We start from the raw sequence: 20496 nt of genomic DNA on the forward strand, positions 1-20496 counted from the left end.
TGTTAAGGCCTCACCATCCTCTGACGCTGAGCCACGGCGGTAGCTAGTCACGTAGGTAATTAAGTAGGTCAAAGCGACCGCAGCGTGGTGCTCAGGCCCAGAGAAAGGCAACCAGTTTGTTCACTGCTGGCTACCCGAGGTGCCGGGCCCTTAGCTCCGAGTTCTTCCGGCACTAATCCACTGTCCACACAGTCACTGTCTGGGTCCACTGTGTCACCCCAGGGGACTTGGGGTGCAGTAACCAGTGCCCCCATGTAATGATCTTACTGTTTACTCACTGGAGTCAATTGTCCTGCTGATCCGTAAAGTCTTGGCCATAAGATTGGGGTTCTTCCCTAACTCTATGTGTGCGTGTATAGCCATGTCTATTTGTCTCTCCGTGTGTCCTCAGTGGCCATTCACTAAGGTCTTCATGGAAAGGCTCATACGAAGACCTTGATTTGAAGGCATTCACAGGGAACCTGGCCTCGCCTGAGCGTCCACTTCGTGCCAACCCTTGCGCCCAGGTGTTCCACTTTTTCATTATGTCCCCTAATCCTCCCCACAACCCTGCAGGGTGGATTACAGCCCCTTTTTACAGCTGCTGAAATTGGAGCTCTACCTGTAGTTCGTCTAGCTCGGTCTCAAAACAGTAACAAACATAAATTATCTGGACACGGGCAGTAAAGAAGCGAAGAATGAGATGATTTTGGGGAATGATACCTGTGAATGCAAGGTGGTGTGCTCACCGATGATTAGAATTACCGTTTGTCAAGCTGGCCCTAACAAATGGGTGTCCCGGGGCTCCCCGAGCTAAGCTAGCAAGCTCCATACTGAGCAGGCACTGCAGAACCATGACACTCCCTCAGACAGGTGAAGCCGGTGAGGGTGCAAGACCTTTATCCCAGCCCTCCAGGAAGGAGGCACGAGGGCCACAGTGCAACTGATGCGAGGCTCTGTGCCAGGTGCTCGACACGCGCTGTGGAGGATATCCTTTCATTCACTCTTGACTTTCTTGCATACCAGGCACTGTCCTAGGTGCTAGGAACCCCAGGGTGAACTAGGTCCTCGCCCTCATGAGGCTTGCAGCCTGGGTAGAATGTCTGTAGGTTTTCCTGCTAGCATCCATTCCCCCTTCTGGCACCAAGGAGCCTGGTGTCCTTGGAGAGGACATTGGTTGGTTCTATCCATTCTGGGATAGGACCAACCAGTCGGCACTCAAATCTGCAAGTCCTAGTGAATGGTGCAGGGAAGGGTAAAGGGCCCAGCCAATCATGAGTGGCAATTTGGGGGCTTTGGAGGAATCTGCTGGGAAGAGGGCGTGCTGAAAGGATGGAATGTTACTATGGATCTGCTTGCAGCCAGCCACCGTGGCACCACGGACACTAGCCTGCCTATGAATGGAGTCAGTACAGAAGAGTAAGATGAACAGACCAAGTCCTGAGGACACTGTGTGAGCCCTGGATCCAACTGTTCCTGAAGCTGTATGTGATCCTGGACTTTGCATAAATTCCATGTTTGCCTAATCCTGATTGACTTGAGTGTCTGTCTTACTGTCTTTAGTCCTTTCAAAAACCTAGTGAGTACAGTTTTACCTTACTTGTTTTTCAGACAGGGAATAGAGGCTCAGAGAAGACAAGTGCCTGGAACAAGGCTGCACAGCAGCTGTCTGGAATCTATCCAAGTCAAAGCCCATGCTTTTTCCACTACTCCCAGGTGGCAATCTCACATGGGGGGTGACAAACTACAATCAGGGGATGGGGTATGGGGCTTCATGTCAGGTAGTGAAGGACTTCCCGAGAGAGGTGGCCCTCGGGGGGATAATTAGAACCTGCTCCAACCAGAGACAGGCTGTAGAAAGGCGGCAGAAGAAAGGATCCACAGGTTACAAACTGGTGGCTGATTTTTGGTTTTGGTTTTGGTTTCCAATTTTTATTCTTGCTTTAGTTGCCAACTCTGAGGAAACAGACGATTTCAGGTAACAAAAAAAAAAAAAACCCCACGTTCAGCTTTCCTGGAAAATCGGAAGCACTGGCAACAGGAGGCAGGTGGCCCCCCATGGCCACAGTCTGCCAGAACTGGGGGGCGGGGGGCTGCTGCTCAAACGGGCAAGGCGATAACTCTCCAGATCTCCAGCCAACTTGTGCCACTCGGGTGCGTTCCCTGCCCGGCCCGGCATCTGAGTTCACCATGCTAAGCACACGCTATTCTCTGGGAACCCGGCCTCAGGCAAGATGGGGTGTTGGGGTGGGACCTCACCAGCCTCCCAGCCTCTGTCCACTCTGGCTGCTCCCAATTCCCCCAGGGCCAGGACGGTCCCTGGTACCCAGCACGGGCTCAACACACACTTGGTGAGTGGACGAAGCAGATGAGAGGGTGAGAGCCGCCCTGTCAATGCACTCCACAGGGCCGCGTGCTGCAGAACTCGGGGCTCTGGGGTGAGATGGCTCGGTGTGGGCGCTCACTACCACTTACAACTGTGTCATCAGGGGCGGCGAGTTCTTTTCCTTTCTGTGCCTTCAGTTACCCCTCTATAAAATGGGAATAACAAGAGTCACATAGGGTTCTGTGAGCAAAGGGGTAGCTGTCAGTAAGTAACTATTGGCCTGACCTCTTCCACTGATCACACAGACTTTAGGCAAATTCCTTCCCCCGTCCGAGCCGCAGTTCATCCAAGGAGCTTGGGTTTGATTTTGTCAGGACCTGCCAGCTTGGGCACTGGGTCACTGTGAAAATTCAGCATTCGGGCAAACTCCTGGCGCTGGGCACGGAGAAGCACCCGAGGCCACAGGGGTCTCTCTGTGAACCGCTTCACCACCGAGCTCGAAACAGACCCTGGGGGCCATCATGGTCAGGCCCCATGTAATGCCAAGTTCCTTTAGAGTTAGCCCAAGTTCCAGCTCCGGGGCCTGCTGTGGCTCATTTACTCCCAATCGTGATAACCCAAAGGTCCAGGGACACGGCTGGAAGGAGCTAGCCCTCGGGGGCCCTTCGTGGGGTCCCTGGGTGTCCTGTCCTCACTTCGGCGAGCACGCAAGCGGGGCCCCCCACGGCCGTTTCACCGTGGCTGGCGCCGGGGCATCCAGCTGGCAGAGCCCCTGCCATTTCTCTCACACGCCCCCGGATGGGAAATGATTCATGAAAACCAAGAAGGTAAAATTAGCCCAAAGGCTGCCGAGTAATTTATGCAGCCAACAGGCCCAGGAGGGAGGGAAGGCCCACGCTGCCAGCTCAGTGTGGCCTCCCGGGGGCTGGCAGAGGCCGGCCTGGCCATCGGGAACCTCTGTTTCTGGGGTCTCCTATTTCGGGACTCAGCCTCCAGGGCTGTTGGCAAGTCTTCCAGAACGGTCCCTGACCCCCACCCCACCACACTCAGCAGACCCATGCCTGCCACCGGGGACCTGCTAAGTGTCAGGGGGTTGCTGGGGAGAAGCTCAAGCATTCCATCTTCATCTCAATCTCAGGAGGACAGTTTCACCCTCCCTATTTCCCAGGTGAGAAACGAAGGTGCTGAGAGGTCAGGTAGACAACCAAAGATCGGGGCAAAGCCAGAATTCCAACCCAGATCTCATGCGTGCCAAAGGATGTACTTCCCCCCCGCCCCCACGCTGGCTGTTATCTGCTGAACTTCAAGTTCTCAGGGTGGGCCGAGGGCAGCGGACCCAATGGGGATTCCCTGGCAAGTCCTCAGACATGCTTTTCACCGTCTTAGGACTAGTCAACCCCAGAACCAGGCCCCGTTGTCCCAGCTTGGCTAGGTGGAGGGTCCCCAATATCCTAGTATCTAAAAAAGGGGTTGAGAAAATGGGGCATAAATCATACCCCTTAATGGAGGTACAGAACAGTGGATATCAGTAAGCCCCGTGGTCTCACTCTCCCAGGCTGTATACCAAGCCCAGAGAGAGGAAGGGGCTAACTTAAGGCCACACAGCAAACCTCCGGCAGAGCATGGGATGGAACTGCATCTCCCGAGTCCAGCTACAGGGAGCCTGCCGTTAAAACTATTTATAAAGACAGCAAATCTGAGTGGGAGAGGGTTCCCCATCTGAGGGGACAACTGAGTCATCCCAGAGACCTCCCGGGGCGCCCTCATCTGGTTATGTCTGATATCCGCCCGCACTTTTGGAACCCACAGGGGACACGTGAGCACCTGGAGGAGGGGGATCCTCAGAAGGCAGTAGTGGGAAGAAGAGCGGAATCCCAGTCTAGGCCTGTGGGAACCTGCAAGTCCCCTCACCTCCTGAGCCTGGGTGAGAAACAGACTCGGGAAATTGACAAGAAAACGCATATGTGTGTGAATCACCCCATAACCATGAGTGTTCAATAGGAATGCCAGGGTCCCTCACGAACGCGGTCACAGTGCTCACCCTCAGCCCCTCTGGCCCCTGGCTTGGCCCAGAGGAAGCCCAAGGCCAGCCGTGGGCGACATTCCACAGCCACCCACGCAGGAAGAACTCACCTCCGTGCCCCGGGCAGGCAGCTGAGTGCCAGCACGACAGCTCGGAGCAGTACCACTCACTCGTGGGACATGGTTCAGAGCGGCTCAGCGGCCCTGTCTCCCCAGAGGGACCGGAGCTTGCCATGGCCCAAGCCCTGAGCTCGTCGGCACTTTCAAATATCAACACACTAAGCGGACCCTTCCCATCAGTGCTGGGGGAAAGGTGGCTTGGTATTCACTTCACTGACATCCAGAAAGACGAGTTGCTTATTCATTCGATACGTGTATACCAAGCACCTGCCGTGCATCAGGCACCACCAGGAAGAAGACAGGTGTGTTTTGCCCTGGGGGGCGGTCCTCCTGGCCCTAAGAAGCATTGGAGTGGTTCACACACAACCTCTGGGGCCACGCTGCTGGGATACAAATCCCAGTGTCACCCCCATGGGACTCGGGGGAGTCACTTAGCCTGTCTGTGCCTCAGTTTCCTCAGCTGTAAATGGAGAATAATAATGGCATCCACCTCGTGAGGTTATTCTGAAGATTAAGTGAAGTGTTACGGGTCAAGACTTAGAATAGCACCAGGTACATAGTAAGTGCTCAATTAATACGAAGTTATTATTGACCCAGGACCCAAGCCCACATCCCTCTGACCCCAACAGCCATGCTCGTAAATCAGAGCTGGGCCAGCTCAAGGTCTTTGGTGTGACCCAACGGCAGGACTGGTAAGGGCTCTACATCTAGAATCAGGAGGTGGGGGTTCAAGCTTCCCCTCTGCCAACTGCCAGCTCAGAGCTGCACTTCTCTGAGCCTTGCTCTCTCCAGTCCTAAAAAGGGCCCAAGGATGGCTGCGCTCTTGTTTCCCTGGGAGGAGCACCCCGAGTCCCGAGGGTCGCTGCAGCCCCCTGCCCACACCACAGGACGGGCTCAGAGAGCAAGCCCTCTCCCCAGCAGGGCAGACGGCTGCAGCTGAAGCAGCCACACTCTGTCCCCACCTTACCTCGGGCCCCTGAGAGGGTTTGTGGCCGGTGCTGGGGAAGGGCTGGGCCCCGGGCCAGCTACGGTGCTTCTCGCTTCTCAGGAAATAATCCCAACCCTCTGAGCTCACTGACCGCACAGGACGCCGACCAGAGGGCAAGCGGTCACGCAGGGCTGCCCGGCGGGGCACCTTCTGCCAACACCATCACATTCGGTGGCCTTATGAAAAGGAGCTGGACGCGAAGCCAGACTGCCTGGGTATATTCCCAATGCCACTGGCAGCTAACTGCTGAGCTCTGGGCGAGTCACTTAACCGCTCGGAGCCTCAGTGTCTGCATCTGTGAAATGGTCTCGGCCGGGCTGCCTATGCCAAGCTGGTGGGATGGTGGCAGGAGAGGTGCTGTAGAACCTGGAGGGTGGGGAGGAGGGGAGGAAAGAGCAAAAGGGCCACCCTTTCCAGCACTAACTATACAATCACTAACTATACAATTCACCCCCCCCACCCCCTCCCCGAGCAGAGAGGCAAACCCAAGCCTGGACCAGCCAGTGTGGCCCAAAGGGGCCCCAGGGCTCTCCGGGGAGAGGATGGCCCCAAGCTGCTTTCTTCTCCTGCCCACCTGCAGGCCAAGGGAGATCAAATCCCCGGCCACAACGGGTCCCATTGAGAGCCGGCAAATCTGCCCGAGGTGTGGGGTTACGTTACCAGGCTCCCGGCCACCACCGCCGAGCGAGGGGTCAGGCTGACCTCCTTCCCTCCCCGTAGGCTCCAGTCCAGAACCTGCAGGGCCAAGCTGGGAAGTATTCCGATCACCCGCCGCATCCCAGGCAGCAGCCTCCTCTGGGAAATCAGTGAGTGGACGGTGGGATGAAACCGCTGTGGCGGCTTGAGCCATCGCAGGCTGCCTGCCGGGGACACAGGGCCCCTGCCCACAGAGTGGGGTGTGGAGCTAATACAGAGGAGAGGCCCCAGGATAGACTATTACTGGGATTTGACTGAGTGCCTGGCACAGCATTCTGCACTTTACACGTGTTTCCTTCCTCGGTCCTGTGACCGAGATGCTATTGTCCTATTCTACGGAGGATGCAACTGAGGCACCCAGAGGTAGAAGTTAAGGAGATTTCCCAGAAACACCAGGATTTGAATCAAGAACCAAGTGACCCCAAAGTCCACTTACCACAACAGCCCCCCAAGAGATGGGTCACTCAAGAACATGCCCTTTGAGTGAGGGTAGAAACACCCAAGTGTGAAGGAGAAAAGTCTCCAGGGGCCATGGCTACTATTTCTAGCTCCCTGGGGACTGCCTGGGGACAGGGGAGCAGCCTTTCTCTCTGGCTCTAAAGAAGAGACCCAGGAATAGTATGGGCCCTACAGGGAGACATTTGGTTCCATGCAAAGAAAGTCTCTGTGGACGGCTTTGAAATATTGTGCAATCATTTTTAAAAAATCCAACAGGCTCCCATGGCCAGCAGTAGCTACTCTAGGTAGGCCCAGGGAGGCACAAGAATAAAATCAGAATTAACCCAAATGTCCACCAGTAGGATAATGGCTAAATCTACTGTGTAGCAGAAAGAAAGAGAAAGAGAGAGAGAGAGAGAAAGAAAGAGAAAGAAAAAGAATTATGATAGCTTGCTATGTAAAACCATGACTAGATTTCCTAGATCCGATGTTAAGTGAGAAAAGCATTTACAGAATGATCTGTAACCATTTGTTTAAACACACAGACACATGCATGCATGTTGTAATGGCACATCTTCCTATAGGTTCTGCGAGTGGATGTATAGAGAGATTTCTAGACGGCTATATACCAAAGTAATAACAGTGATGATTAACCCTGCAGAGGAGGCTGGAAGATTGTGGTTAGGAAGAAAGATAATATTTAGCTTTTTAAATAATATTTGACTTTAGTACAACAAAAACGTATTTGTATATTCCTTACATAATTAAAAAACTTAGTAATACAGCATAAAAAAAGACACAGTGGGCTGCCTTGGAACCAGTGAGCTACCGGTCCCTGGAGGTATGCAAGCATCTGCACTGGGGTGGAAGGATTCGAAAGAACAGAAACACAAAGCAGAACACAAAGCTAGTGGGTTAGCTGGCCCTTCCGAGCCTCAGAGCCTTATCCTGGGAGTAGGAGCAAAGCCTGTATTCTGCCTGCATCAAGAGTGGCTTTAAGGAAGCACAGAGCATCAGACCCTGGAGCAGGGAGAGGCTGCGGGCCCTCACTATGACTTGGGCAAGGACGCACAGGCCAGTCTCTCCCTCTCCCCTGCCCCCCAAGGACTCCCAGTCCCAGCCCTTCAGTCCCAGCAACCCCCAGGCCCTGGCCAGCAGGCCTGGTATTAGCCTCATGCTCCCAGGGTCCGGGCCATGTCTCTGGGAGGACCTCACATTGGGGACAAGAGCTCAGGAAGGCGAAGAGATGCTCACAAGGCTGATTGTACCTGTGACACTGAGCCTAAACTGTGGCCATGGCCACACAGTGAACCCCAGTCCCCAACGGGCTGAGCCCCAGCCCCAGCCATAGCCCTGGCCCCTGACAGGCTAACGAGCAAAGTCGATGAAACCCTTACCTTACCTGGCAAGACAGCAACGGGGTCAAGAAAAGAGCCGAGAGATACGGGGTTGAGTCCCAACATCTGCCCCTGACTTCTCATAAGACCTGGACAAAGTCACTGAACCCTGCGGTACCTCAACCCTCTCATCTGCAAAATGGGCAGATAGTACCTAACTCCCAAGCCTGCTGTGTCGATACAATGAGGTAATTGTCCACATAGCCTCTTTGTGGACTCCCACAAAAAATGTGAGGCCCCCATCCACACCATGGACACTGGGTGCTGAGAAAAGGAGGTGGCCACAACTGAGCTCCAAAGGCAGCTAGACTTGCTGCAAGTCCGGGAGCCCAGGGGCAGCCGGAAAGGGGCCCGTCTCTGGCCCCAGGCAGGGACCAGGAAACAGCAAGCAGAGGGCTTCTCCAGACAGACAAGGACGCACAGGAGGAGACAGGAATGAGTCCGAAAGAGCAGGGGAGCCTTTCCTGGCCACCGTCCTGGGCCGAGGGCCAGGGTGCTCAGGGAGGGCAGGGAGCCACTAGCAGGTGCCAAGGAAGAGTACAGTTTCTACCTGAAACTGGGGGCAGGGACCTTGGGAGCCGGGCCAGAGAGTCCTTGCCTCACTGGTAGCCAGGAGCTGGGGCAGAGACAGGTTACAGATCCACAAAGGGGAATCAGGAAGAGGAAGAGCAATGTTCAGTCACAGAGAAGCCATGAGCCAAAGGACCGGAGCTGCCCCAGTCTGGGACAGAAGTGGCACCGGGCCACACAGAACAGGCTCGGGGTGTCCTGTGGGGAGAGGGGCCCCTGAGAAGCAAGGAGGTTCCACCTGGTGCTCACAGGGAAAAGCACCCGCTCTGGGGAAGGGCAGACAGCAGCACGAAGCCTGAGGTAGGAGGCTTAGTGGCTCCAGGGCCACCCGACCCCACCTCGGGGAGACCCGCGCGCTGTGGCAAGTACTGAGTCCAGCGTGGGGCCAGCCCAAGGCAGAGAGCCAGAGAGGACTGAGGACTTGCGTCTTGTGCCTCCAAGCACAACCCAGGCCACTGTCAAAACCAGAGCTCCTCAGCGACTCCTGGTCGTGAGGCCAGCAGCAGCCAGGCTGCGGCGAATGCCTCCCAGCCGCATCCCACAGGGGCCCCCCGGCGGCTGGACTCCCCACTGAATGGCAGCCAGACGGTCCCGCCTGCTGTGTGGGGCCCAGCGGACAGGGAGCTGCAGGGAGGGAGCAGGGAGGGGGGCCACTCTGAACAGGGGCCCCCGAGGAGGAGGGTGTAGGTGGGGCTGGCAGGAGAGGTCCTGCCCGCAGCCCCCCTCCCTGCAGGCCGGCCTTCTCCGCGGACCTGTGGCCACATGCAGGCCCAGACACAGCATGGGCTGTTCCCGGCAGCCCCCAGACAGGGAGGGTTGGCTCTCCTCCCCACCAGGCTGAACCACAGCAGCAGCTCCCCGACACCATGCTGTCTGCTCACCTGAGCTGGCCCGGATGGGACTCGAACCATCACCCCTCAGCACGTCGACCGAGTGTTCACTCCTCCGGCCCCAAATGCAGGCCTCAGCCCCGACCCGACAGAGGATTCAAGCCGGAAGCCACTTCAGGCTGCTGTCCACGGTTCACCCCCTATGCAGACCCCACACCATCACATGCCAGGCCCCGGGGCCTGGCCAACCCCCCACCTCAGCCTCAGATCTCAGCCTTCCCTCCTCCTGCCCACACTCCCTGGCATGACTCTGGACTCCGTGAGGCAGCCGGCACACCCCCTTTGACAGCTCACAGCACGGGTAGCATCCGGCAGGGGGATAAAAGGGCTCCACCATGGCCAGCCAAGCACACCAGAGGCCAACCCACTGACCAGGACAGCCCGGGAAGGCCTGCTGCTCACACAGCCAAGAACTGCCCACCTGTCCAGCCAGGACTGACCCGGGGGCCGCCAGGCACCAGCAGAACCATGGGGCTGGCTGCCTCAGAAGGGGGCAAGGATAGAACAGCTCTCCAGCAACTTATCCCACTGGGCACCAAGAAACAGCCTTCCGGAAGGCTGAAGACAGAAAGGAAACGCCACCCGGATGGCCCCTTCGGTCATTTAAAGCACCTCCTCAGCTGTGACTTTATCTCCCACCTCAAGACCTCCGCCTCCAGAACACTCTGGACACTTACTTTCTTTAAGTCCCGGCTCAGCCTGGCATTCAAGGCCCTCCCAGTCTGACCCTAGCCTCCCTCTCCGGGGCCATCTCCTCTACCTGTTCTCCAAACACCCAAGACCACTTGCCCTTCCCTGAACGGCCCTATCCTCTTGTTGTCTGCCTTTGCACATACTGTTCCCAGTGCCTAAAATGTCCTGCCCTCCTCCCCCACCTGGCAAACTTCTACTCTTCCTTCAAGGTCCAGCTCCATGCCTCTTCTTCTGGGAAGCCTAACAGGCTCTCCCTCTCCCACCACTGGTGGCAGAATCACTTGCTCCCCTCCCCACCACATCCACGAGCAAGTAGGGCACTTCCTACCTTCAATCACAGTTAGGATCTGGGCCAGGGCTGCTCACACTATTCGTGGTAGAGGTTTTTTTTTTTAAGTTTTCCAATCTGTTGCCAACTGATGCTTTTGTAAATTACAAAAAAAAAAAAAAAAAAACCAAAACGAGGCAGAATGTCAAGTTGCAATAAGAGCTTTTTGACGCTTACTTTCAATGTTGTAACTAGCTCCCCGCAGACCAGTAACAGCTCACAGATGGGCGGGGCGGGGGGCGGTCCGCAGACCACCCTCTCTGGGTACACGGCCCATCAAATCATGTGTTTATGTTTGGCCCTCCAGAGTGCAAGGGGGCACTGCACTAGCCCTTTCTCAGGTGAATACACGGATACCACAGCTGGCCCACGCTGTACTTTCTCGGGACTGCCCAGCATCACCCAGGCAGGTGCTTGGAGCCTGCAACTCTTCCAGCCCCATCCCCTCCTTCCCAGCACAGCCTCCAAGAGCAGTTCCCCATGCAATGGAAAAGAGCTTAGACTCCGGAATCAGAGAGACCTGGGTTCAGGTCCTAGCTCTGCCTTTCGTAACGGTGTGGCCTTGGGTAAGTCACTTCGCTTCCCTGGGCCTCACTTTCTCCTCTGTAAATGGAGGCTAATGACACAAGCAGGATGGGGCAGTGGACTGCTTCAGGCAGAACCCAGCCACACTTAAAAGCTTCGACCAAGTTTGGCTATTACTGATGTTTATAGAGGCCTGAATCACCCAGCCCAAAACTTGGCCCTGTATCCTCCCTTTCTGCTTTTCCTCCACCCAAGACCTAACATCTTTTTTTTGGGGGGGGGAGTAAATTCTTCCCTGGCTGCTAAGTTTGCTGATTTCCTCTGCAGATATCACCCCCCTGGCCCTCCATACCCCAGTCTAAGTGCCCCACCCCCATCCCTGGGACACCTTGAGCTTCTGACCTCTTCACTTCCTCTCTAAATACCAGCCCCTCTGGCTGGTCTGGCTTTTCCTCTGGGGTACAGCTGTCTCAAGAGGTGTCTTGCACCGCCCTGGGAAAATGCCGCCCTGTTGGGGTTGGGGCATGGAAGGGCTGGGCTGAGAGGTCAGGGACAGGCCCTGGCTTGCAAACACCTCCCCCTCCCACTTCCACCCACCCACCAGAGCCCACCCTCCATGTACCTTGGGCCATGACAATGCTGAGTCCACCCGGGCTGGGTCCCAGTCAGCCGCCCCCACGAAAGGCTCACTCCCTGCTGGGGCCGAGGGTCTGGTGGGCTGCTCCCCAGGCCCCTCGGCCGTCCCAGAGCCTCCCAAGCCGGCCATCTCCATCCCCTGAGCATCGGGCGGCAGGATCCGTTCCCGGCCCTCACCCCTTTCCCTCGGGGAAAGTGAAAGATAGTGGGAGAAGCCACTCTGAGAAAGCTGACACTGTGGGGGTGGTTCCATATTTACTTGCTTGGTGACGTCCATACCAACCCAGCTCGGTGCCCAGGTCAAGTTGCTCGCCTTGTCTGCTGGTCCCACTCTGGCCCCCAGCCCCGCCATGAGCCCTGGAGGAGAAGCCCCGCTGGCCCTCCCCCCTCCCCAGCCCAGCTCCTCATGCACATTACTGGGGTCGGCTGCCTCTGTCCCCTCAGGAAGGGGGGGGAGCTGCTGCCCCTGCAGACAGTCAAGCAGTGACCCCACAACCGCTCCTTTTGGAAAGCAGGGCACGGAGACTGGGCCAAAAGTTCTCAGAATTCCCCAGCCTGCTCTGATAATTGCAGGAGGACGGTGGGTGCACAGGAAGGGGCCCTAGATTTGGGGGGTAGCTCCCTAAATGGTACAACCTCCAGCACGCTGCTTCCCTTCTGGAAGCCCCCAACTTCTCAGCTCTAAAACTGGGGTCATGAGAGCCGGCCCGCCGGCCTCACGGGCTATTGACAGGGGATCTAGAAAAAGGCGAAGTTGGGAAGACTGCCCATTGGCCTTATGGGTCGGGTTGGGGAGGTTAAAGGGCGTGGTGGAAGGGAAAGCTCTAGAAGGCACCGAAGGTGTGCCTTTGCATACAGGGTCCCCACCCCTCAGCACCCACCCAGGATCTGAGGCTGATGCTGGGGAGCAGGACCATCTGTGGTCTCCTGCCCCCCTCCTCCCTCCTCTCCTCCCTCACCCCATGTCATTTCATTGGAGACTCTTGGTCTGTCCAAATGTGCCTGCGAGTTCTCACCCATGAGGTTCCCAGGTGGGGAGAGGGGTCTGAAACCAGCTGTGTAAACCAAGGGCTTATAAATCAAATCCCACATTTAAAGCACCCAGGAGACCTGCTGGGGATCGTTAGGTAACACAGGTAGGCAACTCCCGAGGCTTCCTTTAAAATTTTTTTTTTTTTAAAGATTTTATTTATTTATTTGAGAGAGAGAATGAGAGAGAGCACATGAGAAGGGGGAGGGTCAGAGGGAGAAGCAGACCCCCTGCTGAGCAGGGAGCCCGATGCGGGACTCGATCCCGGTACTCCAGGATCATGACCTGAGCCGAAGGCAGTCGCCTAACAAACTGAGCCACCCAGGCGCCCGAGGCTTCCTTTATAAATGTGGGTTTCTCAAGGTGACTGGAAAGATTAGATTGTAGCTGGGTGATCTGGAGCTAGTCACTTAACCTCTCTGAACTTGCTTGAGCTTCCCCATCCCTAAATGGATGTAGAAGGGACCTCATGGGGCACAATATGTGTTCCTCTTAAATTTGGTCATGAGAACAGGGAGGAAAAAACTTTCTTCCAACGAATGTGGCACAGGACTGATACTACTGTCCCCATTTATAGGAAGGGAAACTGAACTACTTGAGCTTCTCCAAGCCCTTCTGTGTGCCCGGGCCTTTGAACGACCTATACCCCACACTAGAATGCCTCTCCCTTCTTTGTTGTCTCCTCATCCTTCAAAACCCAGCTCTAAGGCCATCTCCTCCTCCAGGAAGCTTTCCTTGACTTAGAATCGGTGGCCATCTGCCTCGCACCCTTTTGCTAGACTCTGTAACTGCCTGGCTAACTGCTCACGTCCCATGCTGGTCCATGAGTTTGGTAGGGGCAGAGACTGGGTTCCGCATATGCCCTCGAGCCCAGCACAGGGACAGCACAGGGACAGCACAAGAACCCCGACCACGTGAGGAAGAAAGGAAGGACTGAAGGATGCCCCAGGCCTCCCCTCTTACAGAGCCTCTGCCAGGCACACCACCACGAGTGTGGCTGCACCGCGCGAACACTGGGCTTTCCAACGCAGATACAAATCTGCAATAGGAAACAGGCTTTTTAAAAATAACAGCACATTTTTCTTTTTTCTTCATTGTTTTTTTTTTCTTTCTGCACAGCTTATTTTTCTGGCGCAGCCCCTGAGCCAGCTGCGGGGAAGCCTCTCCCAGGCCCCACTCTGAGAACATGGGGCTCTGGGGCCTCCAAGGACTCTCAGGCCCCAGCAGGGGTGGAGATGCACCAGATGGTTCTAGATCAGCCCTGGCACCAAGACCACCAAGCAGCTCTGAGCCAGAAACCGGCTTGCACAAACCCCAATGGTAGGTGGGTGTTACCTCCTGGGAACTTACCCCCCAAGAAGGGTTTTATAACCCCATGTGACATTTCCAAAGGGGTGTCTCCTTGGTGTGTCTGGGGTTCTCTGCCCTCATTCTAAGAGGGCATCCTTAAGGAGGTGGCATCAGAATGTCAGGGTTCCAATTGTGGCCATACCCCTGAGTAAACCTGGATCCTCTACTCCACCTTTTGTGGCCTCAGTTTACCCATCTGTGAAATGAAAATAATAATACATACATTGTGGAGTGCTTTTCTGCATAGAGACATGCTTAGGACTCTACGTGGCATACGATTAGCCCTGAATAAACATTCGCTGCCTTCATCATCATTATCTTCATCATCCCTGGATCTCCTACTCGGCGGCCCCTTCACCGAATCATATACTCTCTAGATCAGCAGAAGCCTCAGGGTTTGTTAAATCTCACACTCTTGCCCTCCTGGGGTGTCCTCTCAGACCTCCCAGAAACATGGTCCTTTTGGGGCGTGGACACCTGTAAGTATGGGGAGCTTGGTACCTGTATTCTATGGGCCAGTTTGCCCACCATGCCCAATGCCTCCTTCTAGCTGGACCCACCTGCCCTTACGCCCGGGGAAGCAGCGTTCATTTATCCTGTTCCTCACCCCTGGCACCCAGTGAATCTGCAGTCAATGCTCAGGGACTCTTCAGAAGCAGCCCTTGTGTGCAGACACTGGAAAAATAGCAGCCAACCCAAGCCCTACCCCCGCAGAGCTCCTGGTCTGATGAAAGGGGGACCACAGTCAATAATCACACCCACCCACAACTGTAAAATCGCTACAGAGATGAGTGCTGCAAAGGAGAGGTACGTGGGGCCATGAGAGGCTGTCATGGAGGGCTCGACCTAATCAGGGAGGGCTTCCCCGAAGAGGTGAGGTGGAAGCTGAAAGATGAAGGATGAGGAAGCCTAAGCAGGGGGAGTGCGGTACACGGTCAGGACCAAGGGGACAACGTGAGGAAAGCGCCATGTCAGGTGGAACGTAGCAGATGGGGGGATGCAAAATGGGGTCCCCACAGGGTCTGGAGGGCAGCTAAAGGACTTCTACCTTTCTCCTAACAGCAGTGGGAGTCCCTGAAGGTTTTTCAGGCAGGGGTTAATAGACTCACACTTGTTTGTCAAATGGGTCACCCTGGCTGCTAAGGATGAGCCTTCCTGAGTCCCTGTGTGTGTGTAATTGTCTCTGCCTGGAATGCTCCTCTGGTCCCCGTATCAGTCAGGTCAGGCTAGGTTATGCTGTAGTAACAAACAACCCCCAAATCTCAGTGGTTGAAAACAACAAAGGTTTAGTTATCACTCGAGCTGCATGTCCCTCGTGGGGCATCAAGGGGCTCCATCCCACACAGCGACCCAGGGACCCTGGCTAGCAAAAAGCCACCGTCCCACCTACTGCTAGCTGCCACGCCATAGGAAAAGAGCATTCTGGAGGCTCTTGCACCAGCTACTAGATGCTTTGGCCCAAAGTGGTTTGTGTCACTGCAGCTTACAACTCACCCGCCAGCCACACGGCCCCACGCAAGCACAAGGAGCCCTAGATTCGATCCTACCCTGTGCCTGGGTGAACTGGAAATGTTTAGGGGATAGAATCAAGGACCACCAGACACTCTCCCACTCCACCTTGCCCTTGCCAACCTCAACTCACTCATTAGATTACAACGGGTTCAGTATTCTAGAAGGAGGGGGGGGCATATGCAGGAGAGGTCAAAACCTGGAGTGCAGGGAGATCCGGAGGAGGGTGCGAGATGAGGCCGAGGAAAGGGCAGAGCCAGATCACTCCAGAGCTTTTAGGTCATGTGGACGATTTGGTTCTTTATCCCAAAAGCACTGGGAAGACTTTTCGGTGTTTTAAGCAAGAAATGGGAGGCTTGATGTGATCTTTTTTGGAACGGATCACTCTGCAAGGTGGAGACTGGCATGGAGGAGAGGCTGCAGGTGGACAGTTAGGAGGCTCAGGAATGCTGTCCTGGGGAGAGACAGCGCCGCCCTGGAGGACAGACAGGAGGCAAGGGACAGCCTTGGATGCCATGCATTGGTCATGACTATGATATAGCCAAGAGGACAGGCCAATGAGGCAGCTGAATAACACGTATGACTCCTGACTCCTAGTCCAGTAGTCTTTACTTCCTCCACACTTGCCAGTGACCTAGAACCAGGGAAACCCCGCCTCCGCATCCAAGTGAGAGGAAAGATTCAGATGACAGAAGTCTTATTTGACACCAAGGAGAACAAATTTACGAAGCACATCAATCCAAGGGGTCTGGAGGACAGAACTCTAACTCATGCCAATATTGGATATAAGTGATGGTTGTTGTGGCTGATCGGGACTCTTGGGGCAAGGGAGGGGAGCCCCTCCTCTTTGAGAATGTCATTAGGGAAGAGAAATAGTCCCCGCCCCAGCTGCTCCTTGGAGGCCCTGTCAGTTTGGAATTGGATGGTCCTAGGTGGGGCCCGCCGGGCAATTCTGATGGTCTGCAATAATCCCAGACAGAAAACAACACTTCTCAAATTATGTCATGTGTGGAGCGTGGACTAGGCATTTTATCCCTATTGCCTTTAATCTCACAACTGCCTTACCAGATAGGCTCTGTTGGCCCCATTTTCCGGATGGACAAGCAAGGGTCAGAGAGGTCAAAGGTAACCGTGCCAAATCCAAAGTCATACAGTTATTATAGGGTGGAGGGGGGAAGGACTCCAACAGAGAAACCCCTTTCATTAAACTAAAGCAACCAGCTGGGGCTCTTCCCAGCAGGTTCTCAGATGTGTGCCCACACAGAACTCTGCCCACCTCTCAGAGAGCTGGTGGGTGAAGACCATGCGCCCACAACCTGTTACAGACTCAGCCCACCGACCCCACACCCCCACCACCTCCCTTCCTCTGAAGGAGTACTGTGGGCAAAGGCAAGCTTGGGTGCCACTGGCATCCGGCTCCACGGAAAATCCTTTTGCCCCAGCCCAGACAAAAACCCCTAAGTTTATAGGCTTTCCAGGCATCAAGAGCAATCTCTCATTATTGCCTCCTGTCCTCGCGCACAAAGAACTGGGTGTGTTTCCTCTTAGCCGCTCTAAATTATATACCACAGCCTTTCTCCACATGAAGCAAACGTCTAAGAAGAGAGATTTAACATTTTTCTCTCCTAAGTCCCAGCCCATCCCAGGGGTCAAGCCCCTACCGCCCAACCCAGTTCAAGACACAAGCAACTTTTCAACTAGCATCGCCCAGTGCTCAAGCAATGTGTATTCTCCTTGCAGCGACTTGCCTAGGGCGTGCTGGCCTTGACCGGAGAAAGGTCACTGGCCGCTAAGTTTCTGCAGTTTCTGCATAAGAGAACACCTTGGGGATTGCGAGTGGGGGATGGAGGCTACACTCCAGAGAGATTTCCCGAAGAGTCTACACGGCAACTAAGACTTCAAATATCTTATAGAAACGGCCTCAGGCTCCGCCACGTTTCGCGGGAAATCGCGGGCTGCGCTGGAAGAGGCCCCACCGCCTCCTGAAGGGCCCGAGCCCCCCACAGCAGCCCCGGGCGCCGAGCCGAAAGTGCCCCCGAGAACTAGGCCAGCGGCCGCAGAGAGCCCTCCAGCATTCCGCGCTCCGCCCTGCCCGTGTCACCGCGTTCTCATTCCGAACGCTCGGCCCGGACCGCCGCTCCCATTGGTCGGCGGCCACGTCCGTCAGCGGGCGGAACGTCGGCGCAGAGAAAAGGCTACATTGTAACAAGGCGAGCGAGCGAGGAGCGAGCGGGGAGGAAGGAGGCGGAGGGGCGGCCCCCGAATCCCGCAGCGGCGGCGGCGGCGGCGGCGGCGGCGGCGGCAGCTACCTGCCGAGGGTTAACCCACCTCGGGGCCGGGACGAACTGCCCCCCCCCCCAGCCCGCGCCCGGGCCCCCCGCTCCGCTCGCGCCGGCCCCCGGCCGCCCGCGCCCCCAGCAGCCGCTCGCAGCCCCTGCACCCGCGGCCCCCGCGCTCGCTGGCAAACTGCCGAGCGCTTTCCGAAGCCATTTTCAATGGCCACATTGGCTACCGGGGCTGACTCACCTTCCCGGGAATGCTGCGGCAGCCGCGGGGCCCGGGCGGCGCGGGCGGCCCGGCGGGCGGCTCGGCGGAGGCGGCGCGGCCCCGGCTGGCGGCCCCCGCGGCGGGAGCGGCCGCGCTGCGGGCGCGCTGGTCCCCGGCGAGGCAAAGTTTCAGCGCCAGCCTCGGCGCGGCGGCGGCGGCGGCGACTCGCTGCTGCTCTCCTCCCCTGCTTTGACCACCATCTTATTAGTACAGGAAATGACATGGAAAACGGAAGAAAGCGGCGTTTGGGGCAGACGCGGACCCCCCAATTCAGGGGCCGGAGCCGGGACTCACCAGCCGCGTCCCAACCCGGCCCCGGAGAAAACTCCCGGGGCCCCCTCGGCCCCCGCCCTGCGCGCTGCCCGGAGGGGGAAACCTAGCTCCTCAAACCCAAAAGGAGAGGGCGAGTTTTATAATCCGGCCCGCGGAGAAATCGAGAAAAAAATAAATAAATGAAAAAAGAAAAGGTTAAAAGAACTTTCGAACTGGAACACTTTTTTTTTTGGTCGTAATTAAAAGTTCTAAAATTTTAAAAAGTCATTCTGTGGGGGGGCTCCCTGGCTTTCCGGGCCCCAGTTGCTGCTCATTTTGAACCAGTCAGGGGGGATTAACGCGTTTATAATTTTAACCCTTTCGAGGCACCCCGCCACGCGCAGCCGGCCCCCTCTTGGTCCCTTTTAACCCTTTGACTGCCCAGCAGTTTGGAGATCCAAACTAAAGTTGTTAAACATAGGAGACCCGCGGCAAGCTGAGGGTAAGGGACTTGGGGGTTCGCTCGAAATGGTCACTGTTTCTGTGGGGCTGCGGTTTCAAGTCGGGCACTGCATGTGTTCTTCAAATCGAAATTCGTTACAGGGTTTGAGATTCTGAGAATCGGTCAGGCGGGTCCCTGGCTGACTTGGAAAAGACGTTGAAGGCTCGCTCCGTTGCTCGGTTCCTCAGTTTCTCCATCTGTGAATGGGATTCAGTATCCCAGAGAGACAAGGTAGCCAGGAAAAGGTGGGGTGGAATTTTCATAAAGACAAAGTGTTGAAAAGTCTGAAAGGCTTCCTTCAGCGCCCACAAAGCCGGTGGGGCGGCTATGGGGCAGAGGACACCCAGGGATGGCGTAACCAGGACAACCATTCCCAAAATAACCTCTTTCTCTTGGCATTGTCTGCATGGCTTGTGGCGGAACTGCAAGGTCTCCTGCCCAGGGAGGCTGTGCTATGCTATGCTGGGGTTAGAGCTGTGCGAGCTCTAACCAGCCCCCCCCAGCCCCCCAGGCGGAGGTTGCCTGGGGGGGATTCGGTCCCACGAAGGCGCCTAGGTGGGGTGCTGCCCAGTGAGGGGCGCCCCACCCCGCTCCCCAAAATGGTCATCGATCGGAGCCCTGCAAGAGCTGGTACAGGCGGCCTCCGGTGGGTACCACCCTAGGGAGGCCTCCTCCCAATAAAGAATAAAGTTCTCCGTCAACCTCGCGGCTGGCTGGGAGCCCGGCCCCAAGATGGGCGTCCATGGTCATGGCCCAGGATGTCCTGGATGGCTCTCGGAGTCTGGATGTTGGGGGCAGGGGGAGAGAGGGTGAAAAAACTTTATGTACCACATCATCTTTCCCCCTTAACTTTGACATCAAAAGCACAGTTTCTTGGCATCCAGTGTCTGTTTCTAGCTGGGTGATCTTGAGTGACTTCCCCTCTCTGAGCCTCAGTTCCCTCCTCTGCAAGTGAGGCACATTAATAACCCTCCCTGCCTGCTAGCTCTGAGTAAGGGGCCCTGAGAGTGTATTTAAAGGGCCCATCACCAGGCTGCTCATAGTAGATGCTCAGGTAACAGTAACTAATGCCATAATTATATGATGGCCAATATAAATATAAACGTTCCCAGAGTGTATATGTGTTCCCTGCCAGGCAGAGTATTGGGTACAGGGGATTACCCAGATAGTTAAGCGGCATCCTTCAAGGAGGTCTCCACCTGGCCGGGAGATGCAGGTACTCACAGCGAACTCGAAATAATTCAGTGATTAATGCACATCCAACTGCCCTAAGCATTGTACTGGAGGCCAAGTGCTTAGGCAGGGGAAGAGCACTGAGGAAGGAGCCATTCATTCCTTCAAGGAGTAGGGTCCACAGAGGAAGTGATGTCAGAAGTGGGTCTTGCGGGGCGGCGGGGGGGGGGGGGGGGCGGTTCTGGAATTCCCACCAGCGGTAAGATGGCATTTCAGGAAGGCCAACAGCGCAAGCAAGGACCTAGACATGGTAAAGTGCCGGGGTGCCTGGCATGTGGTCAGCTGTGACTGGAGTAGAGAGTGGGTGGGCAGAGGAACTGGAGATGAGGCCAGAAAGCCAAGTGGATAAAGAGAGAGTGTGGTCAAAAAGCAAAAAGCAAAAAAGGTCTTTAAGGGAATGAGCTGGTAAGTGAGGCAAAGAGGGAATTTTATCCTGTGGTGCTGGTTTTCTATTTAAATCTCCCC

General features: G+C 55.9%; 1 protein-coding gene across 1 annotated transcript in view; it reads right to left on the minus strand.

The window, feature by feature from the left end:
• Positions 1-18411, minus strand: part of PRDM11 (PR/SET domain 11) — an 85653-nt gene extending 67242 nt beyond the window's left edge. Inside the window, exon 1 of the mRNA XM_081798267.1 lies at positions 18024-18411. The gene's annotated coding sequence lies outside the window, so the exon portion shown is untranslated. The remainder of the gene's footprint in view (positions 1-18023) is intronic.
• Positions 18412-20496: the final 2085 nt, after the last annotated feature.

This window comes from Leptonychotes weddellii, chromosome 11 (assembly GCF_054177405.1).
Source record: "Leptonychotes weddellii isolate Sample4059 chromosome 11, ASM5417740v2, whole genome shotgun sequence".
NCBI classification, from domain to species: domain Eukaryota; kingdom Metazoa; phylum Chordata; class Mammalia; order Carnivora; family Phocidae; genus Leptonychotes; species Leptonychotes weddellii.